Raw genomic sequence first — 13,882 nt, forward strand, 5'->3', positions numbered from 1 at the left:
GAATACAGTCAGAGAGAGTCCCTTTAGTCAGCCATAGTGCCAGTAGTGTCAGTGTCGCCCTAACCGCCGTCTGCTTCACGTCTGCTGTGCAGCGCGCTACCTTAATTTAAGTATTATCTGTATTTTTCTTACTTGTCACTTCTTCTTCTGCGTGTTTTTGCTTTTAGGAAGCTTTAATATTAGAGTGCTATTAAGTGTTCCATAGATCTCATGTTTGTTTTGAATACAGTCAGAGAGTCCCTTTAGTCAGCCATAGTGCTAGTAGTGCTAGTGTTTGTTTTCAATACCGTCCAGAGACAGGTAGTGCTATTTTCCTTGTTTCTACAGGAAGTGGTTAGCAATCACAGTTTAGTCAATAATCAACCGCCTTTAGTGAATTAGCAGTCAAGTTAAAAGCTGATTAACACTCTATAGTAAATTGATTTCTTAGGATGGCTAGGATGTGTGGCTGCTGTGTACGGACGCAGGAGGAACTGGCCACTCTTCGCGAACAGCTGAGCGTGTTGATGGCCGCGGTCAGCCGTCTTCAGGCTGCTGCCTCGGAGTGTAGCGGCAGTGGGGAGTCTGGTGCGTCGCATGGTACACCCCAGGTGTTAGATGCTTCACCCACTGTCCCTGCTGTCGAGACATCTTCGCGGGTACCGGGCGCGGTTGGGCCACCCTCTCCCCAAGGGGAGTGGCGGGTTCAGCGGCGTTCGCGGCGCACGAGGCGGAGGGTCAATGTGGAGGCTGGCCGTGTGGCATCGCCCGCTCTGCCTGTGAGTGGACATGTGGCTGCTCCTTCAGCAAGGTCTGAGCAGGCACACGGGGGGAGGGGTTTATTAGTTATTGGGAGCTCCAACGTTAGGCGGGTGATGGAGCCCCTTAGGGAAATAGCGGAAAGGTCGGGGAAGAAGGCCAGTGTTCACTCTGTCTGCTTGCCGGGGGGTCTCATCCGAGATGTGGAGGAGGCCCTACCGGCGGCGATAGAGAGCACTGGGTGCACCCGACTGCAAATTGTTGCTCATGTCGGCACCAATGACTCTTGCCGTCTGGGTTCAGAGGTCATCCTCAGTTCGTACAGGCGGTTGGCGGAGTTGGTGAAGGTGGAAAGCCTCGCTCGCGGGGTGGAATCAGAGCTAACTATTTGTAGTATCGTTCCGAGAACCGATCGCGGTCCTCTGGTTTGGAGCCGAGTGGAAGGCTTAAACCAGAGGCTCAGACGATTCTGCGGAGAGCTGGGGTGCAAATTTCTCGACCTCCGCTATCGGGTGGAGAAATGTAGGGTCCCCCTGAATAGGTCAGGCGTGCACTACACGCCGGAAGCGGCTACGAGGGTAGCGGAGTACGTGTGGAGTGCACATGGGGTTTTTTTAGGTTAGAGAATTCCCTCCCTAGGCCCGACAAGACGCCTCCTGAGACGCGGCAAGGCAGGAGTAGGCAAAATGCAACAAGGAACAACAATATTAATGTGCTAATAGTAAACTGCAGGAGCGTCTATAGAAAGGTCCCAGAACTGCTCTCATTAATAAACGGTCACAACGCCCATATAGTACTAGGAACAGAAAGTTGGCTGAAACCAGACGTAAACAGTAATGAAATCCTAAACTCTGGTTGGAATGTATACCGCAGAGATAGGCTAGACAGTGAAGGGGGAGGCGTGTTTATAGCGATAAGAAGTGCAATAGTATTGAAGGAAATTGACGGAGATTCGAATTGTGAAATGATTTGGGTGAAGGTCACGGTTAATGCAGGCTCAGACATGGTAATTGGATGTCTCTATAGGCCCCCGGGCTCAGCAGCTGTTGTGGCTCAGCACCTGAAGAATAATTTGGAAAATATTTCGAGTAGATTTCCCCACCATGTTATAGTTCTGGGTGGAGATTTTAATTTGCCGGATATAGACCGGGAGACTCAAACGTTCATAACGGGTGGCAGGGACAAAGAATCCAGTGAAATATTTTTAAGTGCTTTATCTGAAAACTACCTTGAGCAGTTAAACAGAAAACCGACTCATGGCGATAATATATTAGACCTTCTGGTGACAAACAGACCCGAACTATTTGAATCAGTTAATGCAGAACAGGGAATCAGCGATCATAAAGCGGTTACTGCGTCGATGATTTCAGCCGTAAATAGAAATATTAAAAAAGGTAGGAAGATTTTTCTGTTTAGCAAAAGTGACAAAAAGCAGATTACAGAGTACCTGACGGCTCAACGCAAAAGTTTTGTCTCAAGTGCAGATAGTGTTGAGGATCAGTGGACAAAGTTCAAAACCATGGTACAATATGCGTTAGATGAGTATGTGCCAAGCAAGATCGTAAGAGATGGAAAAGAGCCACCGTGGTACAACAACCGAGTTAGAAAACTGCTGCGGAAGCAAAGGGAACTTCACAGCAAACATAAACATAGCCAAAGCCTTGCAGACAAACAAAAATTACGCGAAGCGAAATGTAGTGTGAGGAGGGCTATGCGAGAGGCTTTCAATGAATTCGAAAGTAAAGTTCTATGTACTGACTTGGCAGAAAATCCTAAGAAATTTTGGTCCTATGTCAAAGCGGTAGGTGGATCAAAACAAAATGTCCAGACACTCTGTGACCAAAATGGTACTGAAACAGAGGATGACAGACTAAAGGCCGAATTACTAAATGTCTTCTTCCAAAGCTGTTTCACAGAAGAAGACTGCACTGTGCTTCCTTCTCTAGATTGTCGCACAGTTGACAAAATGGTAGATATCGAAGTAGACGACAGAGGGATAGAGAAACAATTAAAATCGCTCAAAAGAGGAAAGGCCGCTGGTCCTGATGGGATACCAGTTCGATTTTACACAGAGTACGCGAAGGAACTTGCCCCCCTTCTTGCAGTGGTGTACCGTAGGTCTCTAGAAGAGCGAAGCGTTCCAAAGGATTGGAAAAGGGCACAGGTCATCCCCGTTCTCAAGAAGGGACGTCGAACAGATGTGCAGAACTATAGACCTATATCTCTAACGTCGATCAGTTGTAGAATTTTGGAACACGTATTATGTTCGAGTATAATGTCTTTTCTGGAGACTAGAAATCTACTCTGTAGGAATCAGCATGGGTTTCGAAAAAGACGATCGTGTGAAACCCAGCTCGCGCTATTCGTCCACGAGACTCAGAGGGCCTTAGACACGGGTTCACAGGTAGATGCCGTGTTTCTTGACTTCCGCAAGGCGTTTGACACAGTTCCCCACAGTCGTTTAATGAACAAAGTAAGAGCATACGGACTATCAGATCAATTGTGTGATTGGATTGAGGAGTTCCTAGATAACAGAACGCAGCACGTCATTCTCAATGGAGACAAGTCTTCCGAAGTAAGAGTGATTTCAGGTGTGCCGCAGGGGAGTGTCATAGGACCGTTGCTATTCACAATATACATAAATGACCTGGTGGATGACATCGGAAGTTCACTGAGGCTTTTTGCAGATGATGCTGTGGTGTATCGAGAGGTTGCAACAATGGAAAATTGTACTGAAATGCAGGAGGATCTGCAGCGAATTGACGCATGGTGCACGGAATGGCAATTGAATCTCAATGTAGCGAAGTGTAATGTGATGCGAATATATAGAAAGATAGGTCCCTTATCATTTAGCTACAAAATAGCAGGTCAGCAACTGGAAGCAGTTAATTCCATTAATTATCTGGGAGTACGCATTAGGAGTGATTTAAAATGGAATGATCATATAAAGTTGATCGTCGGTAAAGCAGATGCCAGACTGAGATTCATTGGAAGAATCCTAAGGAAATGCAATCCGACAACAAAGGAAGTAGGTTACAGTACGCTTGTTCGCCCAATGCTTAAATACTGCTCAGCAGTGTGGGATCCGCACCGGGTAGGATTGATAGAAGAGATAGAGAAGATCCAACGGAGAGCAGCGCGCTTCGTTACAGGATCATTTAGTAATTGCGAAAGCGTTACGGAGATGATAGATAAACTCCAGTGGAAGACTCTGCAGGAGAGACGCTCAGTAGCTCGGTACGGGCTTTTGTTAAAGTTTCGAGAACGTACCTTCACCGAAGAGTCAAGAAGTATATTGCTCCCTCCTACGTATATCTCGCGAAGAGACCATGAGGATAAAATCAGAGAGATTAGAGCCCACACATAAGCATACCGACAATCCTTCTTTCCACGTACAATACGAGACTGGAATAGAAGGGAGAACCGATAGAGGTACTCAGGGTACCCTCCGCCACACACCGTCAGGTGGCTTGCGGAGTACAGATGTAGATGTAGATGTAGAAGCAGAAGGTTGTTTTAAAAGTATCAACAAACAGGAAAGGTGTTTCAATGTCACTGAAGTCAGTTAAAATGGGGCTGCCATATGATTCTTCTGGGCCTATTGTTTCTCTTCGTATACAGTTAACATTTATCTGCCGCTGAAAATGACTGATGAGACAAAAATGTTCCGGTTGCAAATAATATGTGTCATTGTGAAGGTTATGGGACGTAACATAAATCGTCCGTGGTCTAGTGGTTAGCCGGCACGGTAGCTCAGCGTTACCAATCAGAGCGTTAGCTGCCCTCTGTAATAAAAGAAACTGAGTTAACGGATCAACGATGAACTTTAACGGTTGTCTTACGACGCAAACCCCGAGCAAATGCAACGAACGGAAACGAACCAAATCAGATTTTTTAAAAAAGTGGCTTGCATTGCTGCTTCTGGATCATGGAGGAGTTCGATTCCCTGCCGGGTTGGGGATTTTCTCTGCGAGCTGACTCGGTGTTTGTGCTCATCGTTTCATCATAATCGTCATCATCATTCATGGCAGTGGCTAGATTGAATTGTGTAAAAATTTAACTGTGCATAAACTGGGACTTTTTACGGGCGCTGATGATCATGCACTTGAGCGCCCCACGAACAAAACTTCATCATCATCGTAACATAAATCAGACAAATTATATGTTCCTTAGACATATTAAGTGTCGACCTTATCTACGATAATGAATACACACCAAAACAATGAATCAAAATATATTTCAAGGCCAGTATTCGAACGCATGCCATCTGCTCACTAGGAGATTTGCTCACCACTGCACCTCCCTGAAGCTGCAGCTAACTCAGATAACTTGTCCCTCCCTAATATAAACTCCAATTCACGCCTCAGCCCATCTTGATATTCACCTTCTGAACTCGTATCCGTAGTGCAAAGACTCTCCAACTTCGGAATAGCATCTTAGGGCGGGGGACGGAGAAGTGTAACCTGTGCAGTAGTTAGAGAATCCATCTAGTGAACAGGAGACATAGATTTGAGTCCTAGATATGGTAAAATTCTCCATTCATTGCAGTAGTTCCCATTTATTATCAAAGATAAATTTGGGACTTAATATGTCTCTGGAACATACAATTTACACGATTAATATATCACTTATACCTGAGGTACAGGCTGTATTGTCCCCATTTCGTTTAATGCGAAGGTGCGTTTTTACAATACTGATACGAGTTAAGAGAGGTAACATCAAGATGGGCTATGATATCATTTGGAGTTTCTATCGGGGAAGGAGAAGTACTAGTGCATTCCGTGCAGCTGTGTTACCCACAGTGCCAAGATAACGCAGTGGTTAGCGCATCTGCCTAGTAAACAAGAGGGCAGGTTAGTATCCTAGCCTTGGTACAAACGTTGATTCATTGTTTCGGTCTGCATTCACTACCTTAATACAAATAATGTAGCTCAGTACGCGTCTTTTAGAGAACAGATTAGTGCCAAAATGTAACAAAATGAAGTGCGTATAGGTTCTGACATATAACGTTTGTCGAAGTCATAATTTATTGTTCATAGGTGAACAGTCACGTAAGTCGCTCCTTTTCAAATTTTAGGACTAACCGTAGATAAAGGTTATCTTGGGAGTATCATGTCTACGAGCTTGTGCAGAAACTGAATGCTGTTATCCTTCCCGTATGAAAAATCTTCACTGTCTTGACCCTAATGTATGAAGATTTGTTTACTTCACTACCTTTCACTCTAGCACCTCATATGTTGTTATATCTTGAGGCAACTCTGTGCTGCCACCGAGAACATTCTCAGCCTGGAAACGTGTGGCCAAACTATTAAGCGCCGTGTCAGTCCTAAGACATCGTGTAGGGTGTTGTTCAGGCGTCGCGGTATTTTAACTCTGCTGTAAGTCTGTACACATTCCGTCATGAGATGTACTATCAATAAAAGTCAGTCTTTCAGTAAAAAAACCTGCAACATTCATTTAACGAATGTTGACGGAAAAAAAGATACATACTGGAGCGTGTTACAGAAAAGTTTCGTTTTATATGGCCTTCCAACAGAAATGAAAATAATTGTGTGATAAACCTTAAGTACTAAAATACTGGTTGGAAGTTTTCTTGCTGAGAATTACAAGACCGTATCAAAATCTGTACAACAGTTCCTCAGACTAGCTGGTCGCATAAGAAGAAATGAGCCGGGGACTTCAGTTTAGGTATGTATATAGAATGTTTAATAACAATTTTTTATTTACTTACTAAAACATCACTACAGCTTACATACTATGTTTGCATGCAATAATATTCGTCTATTATGCTTTAGCTGGATGACGAAGCAATGTAAGTTCAAACTACAAAAATATACTTTTATATGATATAATTAGAATTCAACATTTTTCTGATTTTGTTACTTTATTTGTATTGTGAAACCTTGCCTCTAGCCATATCTCATGTTTTTCAGTAGCTTTTGATGAGACAGCTTTCGGGGATAAAAATATGTGACATACGAAAAACACCATACCCATTGATGTCATTGTCTTAGAAGCTCACAGTTCGTAGACCAAAGGCCTTATTATGTAACTCCAGTCTGTTAAAGAGCAAAAGAAGACGGAAGGACAGACACAGACGTGGATAAAAAATTAAAAACTTTTTTTCTATGTTATATAATTACAAATTTACAATTTTCGTGTTTATTCCTTTACTTTTATTGGAAAACCTTGCTTCTTGTCAAATTTCATGATACTAGGTCAGCGGGAAGTATCCTATTGATTTTTAATTAGTGAATTTTCGAGTATCAAAGTATATTACATAAATGGCCTTATCGTTTGACTCAACTGACTTAAAAGCTTAAACTTTTTACGCCACTAAGGGGCCATAGCCCTTAATGTGTGACATAAATTTGAAGTTTATATGTCCACACGTTGAAGACAAAAAGAGTTCTCAACAGTCAGACAGACAGATAGACATTCAGATACACTGACAACGAAACGATCGTGGCGTTTCGTCAATACAGATAGAAGCAAGAAACCCTCAAAACAGCCCAGTACTTCCACAGCGTGTGAAAGAGACCATTAATATTGTGTAAATGTTGTGTAATCGGCTACCTTGACTGTGGTTGTTTGAGATACCCTACCCAAGAGAATGCTGGGAATTACCAATCCCTGAGAGGAGAAACATAGTTGGTATTTGGAAATACTGTTACCTTTACGTTGCTGAGACAACAAGCACTGCAGGGACAGCGACATTTTTATATCCATCCGAATTTTTTTTAAGCATTTATACATGAAACTGAATATGAGACATCTCATTATCGCAACATAGCATGCTAAAGACAGACTGAACATTACTATACTGGTTTAAACAGAGAGAAAGTAAAAGGTGGAAAAACCTTTTCTGTAGCATAGCACAGAACGAACTGCGTGACACAGGAAGCAGAGGATTAACAGGTGTGTATGGCTGAGCGATAACACAGAAGTAGTAAGGAATGAAGAAAAATCTAATTTTCTGCTCTATGTACTTGAAATATATCTGCACGTACTTGACCTGTTAACCTCACGTGCAAGAATCTGTTATACAGTTGTTCATAAGATGCATTCCCATTGTTGTGACTTTATTAAGCTTCTTAGTAATTCAACAGAACTCTAGGGAATCTGGTAAACTAATAAATATGAAACGCACTTACCTGGTGAAATCATAATGAGTTGTTGGTGTCCTGTATCCTACAGATTGGTTTACATTAGTTACAATAAATACGTGAAGCTACAAGTAACAGTCATCTGAACAGACGGGGCCTACATGATATATGCTAATTGAGACTGACAAGACGCTTCCACCTGCACCTAAATAGCAACTCCCGTTTGCAATTACAAGAACACTGTCGCTGCCAAGCGGTACTTGGAAATGAAACACTGGGATGGTTCTGGACCTGCTCGCCAGTAAATCACATTATACTCCGCAGGATGCAAAATAACTTGTACCGCAATCGCGATGATAAGGTGATTTGTGACTATCTTATTACATCACTGCGAAGGTGCGAAACCATAGCACGATTAAAATTACTCTGACGTCTGGCACTTGCAGCTACAATGTAACCACATCGGCCGCTGGTCACCGCTAGGTTATAGGCAACACATAAATACAGCGCGTCACCATTTTACAAGCGTTGTTGTTATGAAACGCGGAGCAGTGCTGGAAGCGGCTCCCGGGATGCTCCGTTGACAGTTGATTTTAATTGACCAACGATGAACAACGGTAGAGGGCGTTTATTGAAGCCCTGAATTTAAACACATGTTCTAATTTTATCACAACTTCGTGAAGTGCAATATATCCGAGAAAACGGTTGTCAACCATTTGTGGTAAAACTAAAATCGTGATCGATTTAATCATGGCGATCAAAGCTAACTCTACGAGCCAGTTCAGGACAGAAAAATTTCAGTTTCAGCACTAAAAGCAATCTATAATATCTCACTGTCATTGGTTACCTGAAACTATCCTCACATTGACTACGCGAGCTGCTCCGTTACCCGTCAATGGGCAGTCCTGGTTGGCATTTGGCGACACAGGCAGATACCAAACGAAAAAATGAGAAAAATGGAAGACAGAGGAGAGAGAGTCAGAGTTGAACAGAGCTTACTCACGATCAAGTAAGGCGGAAGGCAAAGGTAACATTCCTAGGAAATTTCAAAAATTATTTCGGGAAGTGAGAACGAAACGAATATTCAAGTACTTTTATAGAATCTGCGAGACTAGAAATGCACCTTCTGACATCATCTACACTCCCTGAACATGGGAAGGGCAGATAAGTGCGAGAACTACAGCTTAAAAGTACATGGCCCCACGTTTCTGACAAAAATAGTGTACAGAAGAATAGGAAAGAAAAGTGAGGCTCTGTTAGATGAAGATCAGTTTGGCTTTAGAATAAGGAAATGCACCAGAGAAACAGTTCTGACGTCACGCTCGGTAATGGAAGCAAGATTTAAGAAAACTCAAGACACATTTTCAGGATTCAAAAGCCAATATAAAGCCTTCGCCAGTGTCAGATAGCTCAAAATTTTCCTGATTTCAAGGAAAACGGTTGAAGATATGGAGAAAGACGTGTAACATGGAATGTGTATAAGAACAAAGAGGGAACGATGACAATGGAAGACAAGGAACGAAATAAACGGATTAGAAAAAACTTGTAAGACAGGGATGTAGCAGTTCTCCCCATTTTACAGTCTCTACTTCGAAGATGGTTCAAATGGTTCAAATGGCTCTGAGCACTATGGGACTCAACTGCTGTGGTCATTAGTCCCCTAGAACTTAGAACTACTTAAACCTAACTAACCTAAGGACATCACACACATCCATGCCCGAGGCAGGATTCGAACCTGCGACCGTAGCAGCCGCACGGTTCCGGACTGCGCGCCTAGAACCGCGAGACCACCGCGGCCGGCTCTACTTCGAAGAAGCAAAGACATAAACAGAAGAAATGTTTATAAGTGGGGTTAAAATTTAAGGTGAAATTTCGTCAGTAATAAGAAGCGCTTACAACACTGCTATTGTCAATGAAATGGAGAAAGAATTACAGGCCATACTGAATGGAAAGGTCAGTCAACTGAGCACAGAATACGGACTGAGAGGCAACCGAAGAAAAGCGAAAGTAATGATAAGCAGAAATGAGATTAGTGAACCGTGCGACTGCTACGGTCGCAGGTTCGAATCCTGCCTCGGGCATGGATGTGTGTGATGTCCTTAGGTTAGTTAGGTTTAAGTAGTTCTAAGTTCTAGGGGACTAATGACCACAGCAGTTGAGTCCCATAGTGCTCAGAGCCATTTTGAGATTAGTGAGGTACTTTAAACCCGAATTGGAGACCACAAAAGTGCCGAAGTGAAGGAAATGAACAAAAATAGTTACAAAACACACAGTCCTACAAAAACTTTAGCTTAATATTTGCGTATTGCGCAGTATATTAGCGTGCATAAGCACCGGATTACAGTGATCATTTGTTAGGCTTCTGATTATAGTGTTCAGCTACGCAGTGATACTGTCTCCCCATTTGTGTAAACATAAGTTCATTACACAAAATCATTAATCAGTAAGTGAAACTTTAAAGCCTGATTCTACTTCATAAATAACATCGTAATCGTAAGTAAGTTCCCGTAGTCAAATACTCCATGAACACCAGTCCGCAACTAAGAACACATCCACCTACCTTTCTGAGTATCCGTAGCATAATAACATGCAGAGAAGGATTTGTGCCTACTAATATAGCTTAGTGGCATCTCAAGAGGTGAGTGCCTACTGAGGAGTCATGAAACAACCTCAGGTAACATAAAAACAGGACAGCTGAGGAGAGCGGCTCACGCAAGTGACCGAAATAGAAATAAATGACAAGGTACATTTTCAAATGAAATCGAAAGAATTGAATCAAGGAACAGAGTTTGCTAGTAAATACTAAACAGGTTCCAAGATGTGCATGTATGAGAGGAATACCATCGTCTTCATAAAACATAATTCGTAGTACTAACACTAATTCTTTATAGGAGAAGTGAAAACCTGGTAGAAGTTGACCATGCGGAAGATCAGTCTCGATTCCAGAGAAATTTTGGAACATGCTAGTCAATACTGACCCACGACTTTTCTTAGAAGGTAGGTTAAGGAAAGCAAAGCTATGTTTACAGCATTTGTTCACTTAGAGAAAGCGTTCGACAATGTTGAATGGAGTATTCTCTCTGAAGTTCTTAGTCTAACAGGGGAAAATACAGGGAGTGAAAGGCTACTTTCTAGTTATACAGAAACCAGACGATTTAAAGAGCCAAATTTTAAGAGCAAAGTGGCATGAAAGAGAAGTAGTTGATGTGAATGGAATGATCCAGGGTTGTAGCCTATACCCAGTGTTATTCATTCTGTACAATGAGCAAACAGTAAAAGGAAATCGAAGAAAGGAATTAGAGTCTGGGGAGAAGAAACAGAGCCTTGAGGTTTGCTCAATGACATTGTATTTTTTTCAGAGACAGCAAAGGACTTGGAAGAGGAGTTGGACGGAATGGACAGTGTCTTGAAAGGAAGATCGACAAAAGCAAATCAGGGATAATGGAATGTAGTCGAACTAAATGAAGTGATAGTGAGGGAATTAGATTAGGAAACTAGTCGCTTAGAGCGGTAGATGATTTTTGCTATATGAGCACAAAAATAAGTACTGATGGGCGAAGTAGAGGGGATATAGAATTTGGACTGGCAATAGCAAGAAAATTGTTTTCGAAGAAGAGAAGTTTGTTACTGTCGAGTACAGATTTAACTGTCAGGGCGTCTTTTCTGAAAGAGTATGGAAGTGAAACGTGGACGATAAACAGTTTAGACAGACGACTTTTCAAATGTGGTGCTTCATAAAACTGCTGCAGGTTACATGGGTAGATCACATAACTAATGAAGAGATAATGAACAGAACTGCGGAGATAAAAAGTTTGTGGCACAGCCTGATTAGAAGTACCGGTTGATAGGACACATTCTGATACATCAACGGCTCACCAATTCAGCACTGGAGGGAAGAATGTGGGTCAAAAGTCTCAGAGGGAGACCAAGGGATGAATACAGTAAGAAGATTCAGAAGTATGTATGTTGCAGTAGTTACTGGGAGGTCAAAAGGCCTGCACAGGATTGAGTAGCATAGAGTACTGCATCAAACCAGTATTTGGACTGAAGAACCCAACAACGACTACACATAATTCTAGCTGATTGAGAAAACTGATCTTTATTTTTCAGGAGGGAGCGATATTTTTAAATTAGCACTACTGGTCAACAAATTGATACCCCAAGAAGAAATGCAGATCATAAACGGGTATTCATTGGACAAATATATTATACTAGAACTGACATGTGATTACATTTTCACGCAATTTGGGTGCATAGATCCTGAGAAATCAGTACCCAGAACAACCATATCTGGTCGTAATAACGGCCTTGATACGCCTGGGAATTCAGTCAAACAGAGCTTGGATGTTGTGTACAGGTACATCTGCCCATGAAGCTTCAACACGATACCACAGTTCATCAAGAGTAGTATTGTGACGAACCAGTTTCTGGGCCACCATTGACCTGACGTTTTCAATTGGTGAGAGATCTGGAGAATATACTGGCTAGGGCAACGGTCGAACATTTTCTGTATCCAGAAACGCCCGTGCAGGACCTGCAACATGCGGTCGTGCATTATCCTGCTGAAATGTAGGGTTTCGCAGGGGTCGAATGAAGGGTAGAGCCACGGGTCGTAACACATCTCAAATGTAACGTCCACTGTTCAAAGTGCCGTCAATGCGAACAAGAGGTGACAGACGTGGAACCATTGGCACCCCATACCATCACGCCGGGTGATACGCCAGTATGACGATGAGGAATACACGCTTCCACTGTGTGTTCACCGCGATGTCGCCAAACACGGAGGCGACCATCATGATGCTGTAAACAGAATCTGGATTCTACCGAAAAAATGGCGTATTGCCATTCGTGCACACAGGTTCGTCGTCGAGTACATCATCGCAGGCGCTTCTGTCTGTGGTGCAGCGTCAAAGGTAACCGCAGCCATGGTCTCCAAGCTGATAGTCCATGCTGCTGCAAACGTCGTCGAACTGTTCCTGAAAATTGTTGTTGTCTTGCAAACGTCCCCATCTGTTGACTCAGGGATGGGCACGTGGCTGCATGATACGTTACAGCCATGCGGACAAGATGCCTGTCATCTCGACTGCTAGTGATACGAGGCCATTGGGATCCTGAACGGCGTTCCGTATTACCCTCGTGAGCCCACCGATTCCATATTCTGCTAACAGTTATTGCATCTCGAGCAACGCGAGCAGCAATGTCGCGATACGATAAGCAGCAATCGCGATAGGCTAGAATCCGACCTTTATCAAAGACTGAAACGTGATGGTACGCATTTCTACTCCTTACACGAGGCATCACAACAACGTTTCACCAGGCAACGCCGGTCAACTGCTGTTTGTGTATGAGAAATCGGTTGGAAACTTTCCTCATGTCAGCACGTTATAGGCGTGTGAATGCTCTGAAAAGCTAATCATTTGCATGTCACCGCATCTTCTTCCTGTCTGTTAAATATTGCGTCTGTAGCACGTCATCTTCGAGGTTTAGCAATTTTAATGGCCATTAGTGTATATTATCAGAAAACAAAATAATTTAATACAGATTTAATAACCAGCTTCTAAACTGATATACATTAGCAACTTATGATCCGCTATTTAGCTGCGCAGAAGCACTCATCCCGTTACCTGCTCGCGGAATAACCTTTGCTCGATAATACTAAACTAATGTCGCCACTAAAATTAAACGGCATTACAGCATATAAATTACAATAATCCCGTGAAATTGCTTATAGCTTATAATATCAGCTCAACATTATGGACGTCTTTCAGATTAAAGTATATTTTTCTCCTCACATCAGAATACAAAACGGAGCCTCCTTGACTTCTACGATCAGAGTGAGAAAAAGTAGCATCGTACAACCAGAAACCCTCGCGCCTAACAGTTAACAAACGAATGATGTTGTACGAAAGCAAATCGACTCGCCGAAGTATTAAAATTATCACTTCGGTCAAGCAAAAAGTTTGCTTCAGAGCTTGTATCGATTGATCGAAATTGGGTAGAGCATTTTGCATGGAGTAGAGTAGTTACAAATATCGCGA

The sequence above is a fragment of the Schistocerca gregaria genome, chromosome 7 (genome assembly GCF_023897955.1).
Source record: "Schistocerca gregaria isolate iqSchGreg1 chromosome 7, iqSchGreg1.2, whole genome shotgun sequence".
Taxonomy (NCBI): Eukaryota; Metazoa; Arthropoda; class Insecta; order Orthoptera; family Acrididae; genus Schistocerca; species Schistocerca gregaria.